Source organism: Apium graveolens, chromosome 4 (genome assembly GCF_009905375.1).
Source record: "Apium graveolens cultivar Ventura chromosome 4, ASM990537v1, whole genome shotgun sequence".
NCBI classification, from domain to species: Eukaryota; Viridiplantae; Streptophyta; class Magnoliopsida; order Apiales; family Apiaceae; genus Apium; species Apium graveolens.
The window spans coordinates 93,423,608-93,437,599 of NC_133650.1; the positions used below are offsets into that span (position 1 = coordinate 93,423,608).

Below are 13,992 nucleotides of genomic sequence, written 5' to 3' on the forward strand. Positions count from 1 at the left end.
GATTTGAGTAGCTCCCCCTCAGAGTACTACCCTCAAACCTTATAGTCCGTGAAGACTGTTGTGCACATGAAGGTGCATAAGTAACTGTAACCACAGGGTCTTTAGTAAAAAATGATGGAACCCCTGTGTTGGTGATAATGTCATCAAGGTCTACCTCAGCATGTAGCCTCTCACCATCCAAATGTGGGTTATGAGTGGTGATCACAGTTTCAAGAACTATGTCACTTAATTTTGGAAGAGCTTGAGAGGTCGATGCAAGCTCTTCAGTATATGAAGAAGAAATTTTAGAAATAAAATTTGATGTTTCAGAAGTGAGTGTTGGCAACTCCTCCTGAGTAAAAGAGGGAGTTCCAAATGATGTGCTCTCACTCATGTGTGTGCCTTCCAAGATTCTTCTTTATGATTTAAAGTAGACAAAATTAATTTAGAATAGAATATTTCTTTACCTATATTTTCCAAAGGCATGGTCATCCTTGTGCTCAGCTCTCCAAGAATCAGACTTCCAACATTAAGGTGTTTATCATAGGCCATTGAGTACACCAATTTATGGACCATACTTGAAATGTTGGCATAGCCTGTCTTCCTGCATGTGAATGTCCTGATAATAGTGTCAAATAAAAAGCTCCATTCTTTCCTCGGATACTTCTTATTGAGCCTGGCCAAATCAACTTTGTCATTGTAATTAATAAAGCTTATGAACTCCGAAAGTTCCTCAGAGCTATAAGCATCACCCATTCTTTCTGTAGAGATGCCCAGTGCCTTATTGATGTCAGTTGCATTAAACTCCACAACCACACCCTTGATTGTGCAAGTGACCGTCATGGAGACTGTTTGATTATCATCAATATTGGTGTGAAGAAATGCAGTATTCCAGAATTCATTGAGAACATCCAAATATAGCACAATATTCGCTGTTAGGGGTCCTGCAAGGTAAGAATCAACCACAAATTTCAAAAAGTACATGAAATTATCAAGTGCATGTGTTGGGTTAACAAAGGCTAGATAGTTGGTTCCATCCTTGGGGATTGTTGCTCATACAGTGTTGGTGTTTGATGCTATTTGATACTGTTTTGAATTTGAGTGGGTAAGTATTTGTGAGAGAGAAAGCTTGAAAGGTTTGAGAATGGTGAAAAATCACAGTAATTAAGTTAATTGACATCTCGAAAGCGTAAAGAGGGGTTATGTCAAGATGTCTGGGTATTTATAGTGTAGAGTTCTGACTTATCGACAAGAGAATAATGAACAATTGGAAAGTTATGTAGAGAAGTCACGTGGCTTATACAGACCACATGTCAAGATGTCATTTTCTTGACTCTTATCGAGAACTAGAAAGTGATATATCGATATGTTGTACAAATACCCAGTTTGTCCTTTTTGGACTAATTTATTCTAATTATATTAAAAATTTAACATATAATTAGAATTGATTTCATATCAAAAGTATTTTACTAAAACAATTTATTGAATTAAAGAAGTCTAAAATTTGAATGATAGAGAACTCCATATCGAAAAGTATATTGAGATCTCTACATCACTTGTTGAGAAGTCATGAAAAGACTTATCGAGAAGTCTATCGAGAAGTCATGAAAAAGATTTATCGAGAACTCTGTCAAGAAGTCATTTAGAGACTTTTTGACAAGTCATTTAAACTTATCGAAAACTCAGTTCTCTACATATTTTTGTTCTTACTAGACATTGTCTTATATCAATTTCTCATATCAATAATGTGAATCAATATTTAGACAAGTGTTTTTTCTTAGAATTAGAAAAATTCCAAGCTAGATTTATTTTGAGAAATAAACATACAGAGAATTCTGAAATATTTATAAATCATATTCCAGTTAATTCCTAATTAAATCAAATTTATTTTGATTTATTAAAAATTAATCTGCTGTAACATGTTAGCTGAGTTCTTGCTTTAGGATGAAGAATCTAGCATACTAATTTCACTTACAAGCCTTGTGAAAGTTGTTTAATCCAAAGGTTTAGTGACATATCAGCTAACTATTTTTCTGTTGGAACAAATATTAGCTCAATGGTACCATTTGCAGCATGTTCTCTAATAAAATGGTACCTTACATCAATGTGCTTAGTTCTAGAATGATTAAATTGATTAGCAATAACGTATATTGCACTAGTATTGTCACACATGATCGGAATCTTTTGTAACACTAGGCCATAATTCATTAGTTGATTTCTAATTCAAAGCACTTGAGCACAACAACTTCCAGCATCTATGTATTCAGCCTCAGCTATGGAAGTTGACATAGATTGTTGTTTCTTACTATACCAAGATACAAGTCTTTGACCAAGGAATTGACAGCTTCCACTACTGCTTTTTCTCTCTACTCAGCATCCAGCAAAATCTGCACTTGTGTATCCGACGACTTCAAAACCAGTTCCCTTAGGATACCACAATCCTAAGTTTGGTGTTCCCTTCAAATATCTAAAAATCCTCTTGACAACCATTAGATGTGATTCTTTAGGATTTGCTTGAAATCTTGCACACAGACATGTAGTAAACATGATATCTGGTCTACTTGTAGCCAGATAAAGTAAAGATCCAATCATACCCCTGTAGCTTGAAATGTCTACATTCTTTCCTTTCCTATCTTCATCCATTTTGGTAGATGTAGACATAGGAGTAGATGGAGGTGAACAATCCACCATTCCAAATTTCTTTAGTAGATCTTTGACATATTTTGTCTAACTAATGAAAATTCCATCACTTTTTTGACTAACTTGAAGGCCAAAAAAGTAACTTAGTTTTCCCATCATGCTCATCTCATATTCACTTTGCATGAGTTTTGAGAATCTTTGACACGGCTTCTCATTTGTAGATCCAAAGATGATATCATCCACATAGATTTGAACTAGGATACTATCATCACCAGGTTGCTTGTATAATAGAATTTTGTCAATTGTGCCTCTAGTGAATTCATTCTTGATTAAAAATTCTGACAAGGTATCATACCATGCTCTTAGTGCTTACTTCAATTCATAGAGAGCCTTTAATAATCTGTAAATAAAATCTGAAAATTATGGATCTTCAAAGCCAGGAGGTTGTTGCACATAGACTTCTTCTTCTAGTTCACCATTAAGGAATGCACTTTTCACATCCATTTGATACACCTTGAAATTTGAGTGTGCAACAAATGCAAGAAAAATTCTTATTACTTCAAGTCTAGCAAATGGAGCAAAAGTTTCATCATAGTCAGTTCATTCTTCTTGTGAGTAGCCTTTGGAAAATAGCCTTATTTTGTTTCCAGAGGCATTTCATCCATTTTGTTCCTGTACACCCAATTAGTTCCAATGATGCTTCTTTTTGTTGGTGTAGGAATGAATTCCTAAACTTTGTTTCTTTGAAATTTATTTAGCTCTTCTTACATAGCAGTTAATCCTTCCACAAGAGAGATGTTTTCAATGATGACATTCCCAATTTTCAAATTGCCATATCCCTTAGTAAATCCTTTTCTGTCATCTCCAAAGGTAACTATAGGGCCAACTTTCTCAACCACACCAGTGAGCATGAACTTTTCTCCTGTCATGTGCCTAGAACACCCGCTGTCCAGAATCCACATGATCTTTTCCTTTCGAATCTTACCCTGCATACACAGATAGATTAAGAAGACTATGGTACCCAAGTTTTCTTGGGTCCTGAAGGTTTAGGGGTAAAAATAGAATCAGCAAATAAAACCTTAACAAGCTTAGCTTTCACCTTGACTGACTCCTTCTCAGTGCTTGTCTCAACAGAGTTGTCAAACTTAGAGGCGGGAGGTACTACAGTTTTTTCATGTTTATGCTCATTACCTTCCGAGTGTTAATCAGTTTTGTGACAAAGGATACGATATTGACTTCAGACCAAAAAGGTGTTTGATCACTCACAGGAAAGATGAGAAGCTTGCTTTACAGAGAGTGAGAAAAGGTAATTTGTTCGTAGCTGACTTAAAGTCTACCTGTGATGGAGTAATGAGGTGTTTCTACAGTAAAGATTCATCAAAACAAAGTTGTCTATGGCATAAGAAGCTCTCACACATGAATTTCAAAACAATGAACTCTTTGGTAAGAGGGAATTGGTGAGAGGTTTACCACAGATGGAATTCTGTCAAGAAGGACTCTGTGAAGCAGGTGAAAAAGGGAAGTCAAAGAAAGCATCACATAGAAGCAAGGAAATGACAAGCATAACTGAACCTCTTAAGTTAATTCACATGGATTTGGTCTAGTAAATGTGTTGTCATTATTAAGGAAAATATATGCTTTACTGATAGTCGATGATTACTCCAAGTACACATGAGTGTTGTTCTTAAAATCAAAGGATGAAGCACCAGAGAAGATAGTTGATCACATAAAAAAGATTGAGTTGGAAGTGAAACTATTTTAAGAAAGATCAGATCAGACAATGGAACAGAGTTCATTAATGCATTTCTAAATGAATTCTGTACAGAGAAAGGTATTTCGAACAGTATTCAGCACCAAGAACTCCATAACAAAATGGAGTAGTAGAAAGGAAAAATCGTACCTTGGTTGAAGCAACAAGGACTATGCTAAGTGAATCAAGACTTCCTACCTACTTCTGCGTTGAAGCTGTCAACACAGCATGTTACACTCAAAATCGTACCCTGATTAATAAATATCATGACAAGACTCCTTATGAGATTATGGATGACAAGAGATCAACACTGAAATACTTTCATGTGTTTGGGGCTAAATGCTTTGTGCTAAAGGAAGGAAATGAACATCTGAGAAAGTTTGATGCTAAGGCAGAAGAAGGCATGTTTCTTGGCTACTCTCTTAAATCTAAAGCTTATAGAGTTTTTGTGATTGTTAATCAGAAGGTGATTGAAAGTCTTAATGTAACGTTCGACGACACCAAGTTAGCAAGCCTGCAAAGAGAAAAGGATTCTGAATCTCTGAAATTTGAAAAAAAAATTAGATGATCCTTTGGATGAAGAAGAACCTGAGATTGCTCGTGTTATACCTACAGTATATGGCAATGATGATCCTGAATCAAGTGGTGGTAACGGTGGAAATGGTGGTTATGATAATCATACAGGAACTCCTTCAATAACTACTACTCAAATATCAGAATCATCAAGTCATGGTGGTAGCAACTTAGGGGGAGCAGGAAGAGGATCTACAGTTTACACTCAACATCATGCTGAACAAGGGGAAACATCAAGATCTTATCTGCCTCGACAAAGAGTTTGGAACAGAGACCATCCCTTTCAACTGATCATCGGTAATCCTGACACAGGAGTGAGAACTAGACATGCCACACAGAATGAATGTCACTTTCCAGGGTTTCTCTCAGAAATGGAACCTAATAAAGTGGATGAGGCACTTGAAGATCCATATTAGGTTATTGTTATGCAAGAAGAACTCAATTAGTTTGAGAGGCAGAAGGTGTGGAAGTTGGTACCCCGACCAAAAGACAAGTCAGTAACTGGCACTAAACGGGTATTCAGAAACAAGTTAGATGAAGACGGCATTGTAACGAGAAACAAGGCCAAACTGGTAGTTAAAGGTTACTCTCAAGAAGAGGGTATAGATTATGATGAAACCTATGCACCAGTAGCTAGGCTTGAGGCAATCAGGATCTTTCTGGCATTCACAGCACATTCAGACTTCAAAGTTTATCAAATGGATGTGAAGAGTGCATTCATGAATGGGGAGCTAGAAGAAGAAGTGTATGTGGAACAACCTCTAGATTCTGAAAATCCAAATCTGGCAGACTTTGTATACTTTCTATTCAAAGCCCTCTATGGACTCAAGCAATCTCCAGGGACATGGTATGACACTCTCTCAGAATTTTTACTTGAAAATGGTTTTACTAGAGGTGTTGTAGATAAAATTCTGTTTCATAAAATGCATAAATCTGATATAATATTAGTTCAAGTATATGTTAATGACATTATATTTGGCTCTACTAATGATGATCTTTGCAAGAGATATTCTAAGCTAAGGCAAAGTAAGTATGAAATGAGCATGATGGGAGAGTTAAACTACTTTCTTGGATTACAAGTGAGTCAAAGGAAAATGGCATATTCAGTTGTCAATCCAAGTACATCAGAGAACTTCTTAAGAAGTACAATCTGGAAGATTCAACTAGGCAAAAACTCCAATGCCAACAGCCTCTAAGCTTGATCAGGACAAAACTGGTTAGAAAGTTGACATCACAAGCTATAGAGGTATGATAGGCTCATTACTATATCTTATAACAAGTAGGCTAGATATCATATTTGTAACTTGCTTATGTGCTAGATTTCAAGCTGATCCTAAAGAGTCTCATCTTATAGTTGTTAAAAGGAATTTTAGGTATCTCAAGGGGCCTCCGAATCTTGGTATTTGGTACCCTAAAGGTACAGGTTTAAACCTAGTTGGCTATACAGATTCAGATTTTGCAGGTTGTAAGATTGACCGGGAAAGTACTTCAGGAAGCTGTCAGTTTCTGGGAAGAAGGTTGGTATCCTAGTATAGAAAGAAGTAGCACTCAGTATCCATATCAACTGCTGAGGCTGAATACATAGCCGCTGGAAGCTGTTGTGCTCAAATCTTATGGATGAGGAACCAACTCTGGGATTATGGTCTATTAATGTCAAAGATTCCAATATTCTGCGACAATACTAGTGCCATAGCAATCTCCAAAAACCCAGTTCAACACTCAAGAACATAGCATATTGATATAAGGTATCACTTTATCAGAGAGCATGTCACAAATGGCACTGTGGAATTATATTTTGTACCCACGGAGGATTAAATTGCAGACATCTTCACAAAATCACTTGATGAAAACATTTTCCCTAAGTTAGTTAGTGAACTTGGGATGTTAAATCTTTCTAAATAACTAAATTAGAAGTCAGTAACTCCTCTTTGCCTTGGATAAATTCACTTGTTATTTAATTTCAATTTTTAAGGACGTGTGAATTTATTTTCCATGATTTATTTCTCGTATTCCAAATATTTGTGTGCTTGTATCTAATTGATAAATATTTTAGCACATTTATATTTATAATCTATTTAAAAATAATTTAATCATAATTGGTTAAGTTATAAGTAAAATAATGCAACATAATTTTGATTTAATAAGATTGAGATATTATCAATTCAGTGATAAAAGTTTTTATCTTAATAATCAAAGTTGTGATTTATTAATTTTAGTGGACTCTAAATAATTCAATATTTAAAGGATTTCATTAAAATTAATTTATAGATTGCAGCATAATTTATTTCATAAAAATATAATATTATCAAGTTAATGATAATAATTATATAATTATGAATAAAATTGTGAATTATCAATTTAATAAATTTTAAATAATTTCATATTTTAAAGTATTCAAAAAATTAGTATAACAGAACCACACTATTTTTTTGGATTTATTAAATATTTTTATTTATGAAAATATTAATCATGTTAACATCCAACCAAATTTTGTGGGTGTCCAAATTAGTCAAGTGTTTACTGTATTACAGGTGTTTTAGTCGCAACTTAGATTTTCTAAGGCAGACTCAACATCTTGTAGTCGCAAGTTAGCCTCTACAAGGGTTGAAGTCACAACTTAGAAAATCTCTAAGGCAGACTACACACCCTTATAGTCGCAACTTAGATGTCTTTCTAAGTACTGCAACTGATAGAGTCGCAAGTAACTATTACAAGAGGGTGTAGTCGCAAGTTAGAAACTTAGACATTTTTCTAAGTACATAACACCCCCCTTCGTTTGTTATCGCAAGTAAGGACACGGCTTACTCACTTGCGACCTGTCCACCCCTGTGGTCGCAAGTAAGGCACTTAAAAAATTTTCTTGTTGTCTATATATATAAGCCCTCCATTTCTTTTTCATTATCAATATATACACACAGACTTACAGTCGCAAGAGAGAAAAGGTTTTTATATTTTTTAATCGACTAGAACCCTACCAAAACTCTATCAAAATCTATAAATTTTATAAATTCTTGAAGCCCATAACAAGGACTACGTTTTGATAGTAATCTCTCTGAATTTCACCGAATATTTTTAGGGATCCAAATATATGGTTTTTCCTTGACTTTACGCCTCATTTGGTTAAGTAATAATTGGTTTCAATTGGTTAATCTATTAATTTGCTCTCTAGGGTTTATTTCAAATATTTTGTTCATTGTTAATTTGTGTGTTGGAATTAATTTATCTATTTTAATTTGTGTAGATGATTAATTTATTTTTCGATCATACACTATACCATATATGGCCTCTAGCAACACCCAAAAAAAGTGTAAAAATGGCCAAAAAGTGTTACCTAAAGCAAAAAATTGGGCTATGGTTACACTTTTTGAAAATTTGGTGGTGTTGGATTTGTTCGTGCTACAATAAAGGTCTATTGTAACAATTTTTCAACTTTTGCTAACATAGTTGTAAATGTAACCATAGACCCCATATGGTTACACTTTCAGTATCTATAGTAACGACATACAGGTTTAACCACAGTTCTATTGCAACACCAATAAACCTTTTGTAACACCAAAAAACGTGTTGTAATAAACTCTTTTGCAACATCATTTTTGCTATTGTAACACAATATTGTAAAATAATTAAATTCTTTTGGTTACATGTTTATAGCTTATTGTAACATTTTTTTAGTAAACACTCTTATATCTACTGTAACACCATTTATTTATCGTAACAATATTTCCAGTTTTTGCCAACATAAAAATATAAATTGATTATATTTGTTAATTTTTGAATTATAATAAAATTCAAATCAACTTGCAACATTAAAACTTGAATACATATTAATTGAACTTGAGAGCTATTATCAAAAGTACGAGTTCATCCACCAAATACAAAGTTCCTAAGCAAACCAAAATAACCACACTTCTAAATTACATCCAAAAGCTATATGTACTGGTTCAAACCAACTTCAGACAGTGTTTTCACAGCGTTAAAGCAGGCTTCCAATATTTTTTTTGTCTCTGCATCTTTGTAGCGACTGGAACCACTATAACTTGGATAAATGCCACTTTAGGTGGATAAACAAGTCCTTTGTCAACTCCATAAACCATAACCATCACCCAATCTACAAAATAATAGTGCAAAGGAATTTAAAGACCATGTAAATATATAGTGAAACAATAACTTGACCAAGCTAATAAAAAGATATAGAAAATTACTGTTCTTTTGGAGATTCCCCATGAGTTCTGCCACACCAGACAATTCTTTCCATTCTCATCTTGGAATTTTATATTAAACATGTTTGCAAAATTTTGGCCAAGGCAGTGCGAGGTGGCAACTTGTATACCCTTGCCAGTCTCAGGGATAAAAGCATATGATGCAAAAGTTAACAAATAGTTGTAAGACTCGTTAACGATATTATATCAAATACAAGAATGTATTTTTCCCAAGAGACACATTTTACCTCCACAGATGTTGTGTAAAGGCCACCAGCAAACTTCTCCATTTCGCTCTTTTTACCTTTCACAACAGGTACTGCTAAGTACTCTTCATATATCCTTCTATATATTTCCAATATCTCAAGTACCTGAATATAATATAATGGCATCAAGTCAACAATATAAGATTAATGCAGATTGAACCCAGAACTTAGAAGTTGAAGGCCAACTTGTGAAATGTGAAATCATTTCACAACAACTTGTGAAATGAGAGAGAGAGAGAGAGAGAAAGAGGGACGGAGGGGGGGGGGGGGAGGGAGAGAGAGAGAGAGAGAGAGAGAGAGAGAGAGAGAGAGAGAGAGAGAGAGAACCAAGTTAACCGAAGTGCTTGATTCTTGCAAGGGCTTTTGAGATTTCCTCTGGTCTCTTGAGGGTACAGGAGCTGGCTTTCTGGAACCAGTATTTCTTCTGAAACCATTATACAATTGTTCAACTAATTTGATCGCCCAAGAGAATTATATGGATAAATTGTGTTGATATCGATTTTATATTCCCAAGGTTCATTGTGGCATGTACGGACTCCAAGGATGTTTTGGTTGTCCTCAGCTCAATAGTCAAGTTCTCAACTGTCTTCTCAACTTCCTTTGAAGCTGAAACAGTCTTCTCGGCTTTCTTTACAGCTATATCTCTATCATTTATCATTGAAGCATGATCCTTACGCAGTTTATTCAAATCATCTTTTAGAGATTGTAAGTCTAGTTCGGCCGCTAAAGCCCTTCCCTTGGCTAACATAAACTGTGCCTTGGCTGTAGCACTAGCCTCTTGATTCTTCAGACATTTCCAATGGTATTTTGAGAACAGGTAATTTCGTCGGCACTTTCTCAGATTCTTGAAAACTTTCTCGTCTCTGTATGGACCAAGTAGAGAGTGTTGCCTTAGTAACAGATAAGTTAAGAATGCAAATTATTCAAAATAATCAAAATTATGGAAGTAACATTTATCATACGAAGGAAAAGAACTAGGGATGTAACATTACAGTGGTTCAGCGCTAAGAATTGAAATAATCACTACAATCTTACTAGAAGACTATGGAAGGGGATACCTTGTGTTATCGTGGGCCTTCGCATCAATCTCTTTGCTAGGTGAGTATTTCGGCAAGCTTGATGGATCACACGCGTAAGGTGCGATTTTGAAATACTGATGGAAGGTGCAACAGTGTACAAAAAGGTCTCCAGTAAGTATATTATTCTTGAAATATATGTCAGCTAATATATGAAACTCATGATCATGTAACAATATAATATTCTCAAATTTAATATTCAATTATCACAGTAGGTTTTTGGCCAGGAAAAAGAAGATACTTGCCCAAATATAAAAGAAACAATGTTTTAGCAGTTCCCAAAGGGTTTAGGGATCTAACGAGAATCCTTAATCAGGACAAGCAGCCACTAAACTTAAGTTAAATTTATTGTCATTAAAAACTGAAGGCTCTCTTTTCTTTTCATTTTTCTGTAAAAAACGGAACAAAATTGATCTATAAATAATTGACCTGATTGAGTTTCGGAATCATGAGGCATCATACAGAAATACTGTGCTCCAATTAGCCAGCAAGGGAAGTTCACTCTTTAAGATATACAAGTAACGGCTAGCATGGGATAGGCTGCTTTTAAATCAAAGCAGGAAACCTACGCAACTCCAAACCTACGGAATAACCATCAACATCCTTGCACACTTTATGATTTCATATAAACGCCTACATAACTCTATCAGTGGGGTCAGAAACAGGACCTTTCTTTGGATGTTACATAAATTCTGATACTTCTGCATCCAGGGATTGTATATGTATATCCTGCCAAGGGACAAGAGTAACCATTACCAGCTTCATCTTCCCATGGGAAAACGACGGAAGTTAAAAGATTATAACCACCCCCCCCCCCACACACACACACAAAAAAACACCATGAAAAGTTTCCAATTGGCAAATAATTTCATACACCTACCAAGGAAACTTTCCCGAGTATTCATAAACCATATTCTATTTTCTAATAAGCCCCTAGGCAACGACAATAAACCCCGCATGAATCTTTGGACACACTGACAAACTTGACCCTTCCAATATAATAATTAACATGTGCAAAAAAAAATTATCCCAACCCATTAGCTCTGATGTTGGTACATTTGAGTGAAATAGAAATGTATTCGCCTTATAGATAGGATCAAACCCCTCACTTTTGAATTGTTAACCAATATATACATTACACACACATTTGAATTGTTAACCAATATATACATTATACACACATTTGAAACTGCAAAAAAACTAAGGTAAACTGCAAAAAACCTAAGATAACCTATACACACAACACAACAATGGGGAAAATCTGAGAAAAGTACTAAAGTAGTACCTGCATTTTCAAGGTCTGGAACTGCAAGAACATTTTGGCCAAGATATAATACATGAAATCAGCTATAACTGTGAGAAATCCAATTCATTATATTATACTTCATCGAAATAGACTCACCAGATGTTATTCACTTAAAATTATAAATAGATTATATACATTAATACAACACACATGTAGCTAGAGAGAGAGTATACCAGACTTAGGAGGAGAAGGAGAATTGAAAGCGATAGTAGGAGAATCATCATCATCTAAATTAAGACTCGATGAAAAAGCCTTACTGGGATTCACCTTAGATTCGTCTTCATCTCCTATATAAAATCAAACATCAATCCAATCACAATACAATAACACAACTATCAAATCAAACACAAAACACACACGGTAAAAATATAATATGAATCACTTAATAAACAACAATCATCAAAATAAGTAAATCTCTCTCACACACACGAGAGAGAGGGAGAGAGAGAGAGAGAGAGATTCAAACATTAATGATGATAATAAATGAATCTCTCTCACAGAGAGAGGGGAGAGATAGAGAAAAAGCGGAACCCACATCAGAATGAGAAAAATTCGGCGATTCAATCGCGATTGAAAACCCCAATTACTCAACCCCTAAACCCGACTGAGAAAAGCTCTATTAAAAAGAAACCCGCAATTACTCAACCCCAAAACCTAACTGAGAAGACTCTGATTAGCTCAGAACCCTAATTCATCTTCTGCAATAGCTATGAACCCAACTGTTTGTGTGTGTGTTTTGATGTGTGAGAGTGTGACGAGAGTGTTTGTGTGTGTTTTTTAGATGAGTTTTGGAGATGAGCGGGGTATTAGTTAGTTTTGGGCCACCCAAAAATAAATTTGGTCCAAAAAAGAAGCGCCTAAAACGTTGTCCAAAGGGAAAAAAAAGAACCGTCTAAAATTTTAGTTCTATGGTAATACATTTTTTGATATCAATACTAACATTTTTTTATGTTACAATAGCAATTTGCTCCTGTCAATGGTAACACTTATTAATCTCTACTGTAACGTTATAAAAATATGTTAGCTTATATCAATTTTGGGGAATGTAAGGTAACATTTTTGCTTGTAACAGCAAAAAAAGTGTTGGGAGAGGCCATATATGGTGTAGTGATAATTTATTAACCTTTTTTAAATTAAAATGGCGGATAATATTAACATATTAAAAACAAATTATGTCTCGGTTATAGAATGTAATCCAGTTAAATAGGTGATTTTGAAAAATGGATTTATTTTCTAAACGAGCACTCGATTGTGCACTATGCTTTAGTTACTAATGTCTAATTGAATGTTGAGCTCCTCATATATATACACACTACAGCTGAAGACACATTAGATGACGATAAGCTAGGTTTTTCTTTCTTCATTGGTGATGAATAATTCAAATCACTGAGGATGATTTCAATGAATATCTTCATCTTCCTCGAGATAATTTCGATAAATTACCACAGAAATGGGAACTGTATAGCTTCTTCAAAGCCATCAAAAGCACCATGCCCAATGAAACATTTCCAAAGCACTTCAACAAAAGTCAGCTACCCAAACCTTGTCACTTGTTCTTTAACATTTTGTCTTACTGTCTGGCTTCCAAGACCGGTGGATTCTATGGACTAACACAGTTCAATCAGAAAGTTGGAGTAGCTATTGCTAATAAGTTTCAAATCAACTTTGGACGTATGTTCATGGCGGAGATCTTAGAGAACCAAGCTCAGAAACAAGATTACATCTTGTATGTAAGGTTTCTCCATATTGTTCTAAATGGTAACCTGACAAAAGATCAGAAAGCCCTGCTTTACGGTGATAATTTGGAAGATTCTCAAGTTTTGTCCTAACAAATGGTGGTTAAGCTGCCCAGACAGACTCCTTATGTAAACAAAAACCCCATTCATTTGACAGACTTCATACAAGAGTACTTTGCTTCCATTGCTCCACAACCTGTAGATGAGCATGACAATGTTCAAGAACCTGATGCTGGAAATGAAGAAGACGCAAAAGCTGAAGCTGATCCATAGCCTAACCCTGAGGCTCAATCTATGGATATTGACCAAGAACCTGTTATTGCTGAACAGCCAGAAGAGGTTATTCAACCTGAAGCTGCTGAACAACAAGAAGAAGCTGAGCCCACACAATCAGAGACAAATATTTACATGCCAAACTTCACAGGTATGAATAAATCTTCTATGAGTACTACTTATGATGAGTTAGT

The 13,992-nt window shown here is 35.0% G+C and overlaps 1 long non-coding RNA gene across 1 annotated transcript; it reads right to left on the reverse strand.

Moving 5' to 3' along the window:
• Window positions 1-8,748: 8,748 nt before the first annotated feature.
• Window positions 8,749-12,575, reverse strand: LOC141716813 (uncharacterized). The gene is made up of 8 exons (XR_012573377.1): window positions 12,325-12,575; window positions 11,963-12,076; window positions 11,769-11,836; window positions 10,913-11,212; window positions 10,466-10,560; window positions 9,735-10,270; window positions 9,145-9,512; window positions 8,749-9,050 (listed from the first exon to the last, which is right to left on the reverse strand). It is a non-coding gene; the product is annotated as an uncharacterized LOC141716813 (long non-coding RNA).
• Between the last annotated feature and the right edge of the window lie 1,417 nt (window positions 12,576-13,992).